This window comes from Neophocaena asiaeorientalis, unplaced genomic scaffold, assembly GCF_003031525.2.
Source record: "Neophocaena asiaeorientalis asiaeorientalis breed wild unplaced genomic scaffold, Neophocaena_asiaeorientalis_V1.1 scaffold739, whole genome shotgun sequence".
Classification (NCBI taxonomy): domain Eukaryota; kingdom Metazoa; phylum Chordata; class Mammalia; order Artiodactyla; family Phocoenidae; genus Neophocaena; species Neophocaena asiaeorientalis.
The window spans coordinates 66947-68915 of NW_020172001.1; positions in this window are offsets into that span (position 1 = coordinate 66947).

The following is a 1969-nucleotide window of genomic DNA, read 5'->3' on the forward strand; positions in this document are numbered from 1 at the left end:
GCAGATCAGAGACACACTATTTATTTTCTTATCCCATTGCATTTCCAGCTATACATGTTTCTTATCCAGTTCCCTCAGCCTGCATGTCCCCAAATCAAAGGATAATTATTAAAAGTTCAAGAACAGCAACCACAACACTCAGCAATCACAACTCTATTTAAAATGAATAGAGCTGGAAGCCAATGTAATGGTCATAGTTGCGCAAGAGGTCGGACCATAAGAAATAAACACAGAACAACATAGGCAGAATAATCCGATTGTTCAGTGTTTCTATGCGTTTTAAATGGAAGCTGACCAATAATCTGGCCCACATATTTATTTGTAGTTTAGCTGATTGTTTTGACCTCACTTCTTACAAAATTTGATAGTTGTAAGACAGACTATGTCAGACAGGCTGTGAAATTACATAGCACCAGAGAGCTAATATGGCTGATTAGAAAATAATGCTAAGGACCAAAAATACAATTTCAGTTCTTTACTATAGTGAATTGCTTTTTTTTTTCAGGGGCTTTGCCACAGAAATTATCCACATGCTGTCTCAGCGGAGTTGTTTCCAGATAGTTCAGGATCCTTTTTTCTCTGTCCTGATTTTAAAAGGCCCTTTTTCAATGTGATAGCCTAATCTGAACTCAGCAATCTGGATGGGAAATAAATAGAAAATATTATGTGTCTATTTGCACAACAGGTTTTGTTTGTTTTTAGCAGCCATGTCAGGGTCACTGTTGAACCACATGAGGTCCACGCCAATTAAAATTCTCATAGGGGTTGTGACCAGGATGGTAGAGTAGGAAGACCCTGAGCTCACCTCCTCTCACAAGGACACCAAGATTACAACTACTAGTATCTATCTATGCAAATGACCTGCAGACCGGCAGAAAAGATTTTCCATCACTAAGGATATAAAGAAGCAACCACAATGAGATGGGTGATGGGGCGAAGGCGTGTTATAGTCAACACCCATATCCCGCTGTTGGCAACCCACACATGAGAGGATAATCAAAATTGCAGAGGCTCTCCCCAGGGAGTAAGGGGTCTGAGCCCACATCAGACTTTACCAAGTGGGATTTACCCCAGGGATGCAAAGGTAGATCAATATTTGCAAATCAATCAATGTGATATACCATATTAACAAACTGAAGAATAAAAATCATACTATTTCAATAGATGCAGAAAAAGCTTTTGACAAAATTCAACATTCATTTATGATAAAGACTCTCAACTAAGTGGGTAGATAGAATGAACCTCAACATAATAAAGGCCATATATGAGAAACCTAGAACCACCATCACACTTAACATGAAAAGCTGAAAGTATGTTCTCTATGTTCAGGAGCAAGACAAGGATGCCCACTCTCACCACTGTTAGTCAACACAGTATTCAAATTCCTAGGCACGGCAATCAGAAAAGAAAAATAAATAAAAGAAATCCAGATTGGAAAAGGAAAATTCAAATTGTCATTGTTTGCAGGTAACATGATATTATATACAGAAAATTCTAAAGATGCCACCAAAAAATTATTAGAATAAATGAATTCGGTAAAGTTGCATGATACAAAATTAATATACAGAAATCTGTTGCATGTCTATACACTAATAACTATCAGAAAGAGAAATAAAGAAAACAATCTCATTTACAATTGCATCAAAAAGAATAAAACACCTAGGAATAAATCAAACTAAGAAGGTTAAAGACCTGTACTATGAAAACTCTAAGACACTGATGAAGGAAACTGAACATGATACAAACAAATAGAAAGATATACTGCATTCATGAAGTGGAAGCTTTATTATTATTAAAATGACCATACTACCCAAAGCAATCTACAGATTCAGTGTAATCCCAATTAAAATATCAATGGCATTTTTCACCGAACTAGAAAAAAACAGTTCTAAAATTTGTACGAAAACACAAAAGATCCTGAATTGCCAAAAAAAAAAAAAAAAAAAATTGAGAAAGAAGAACAATGTTG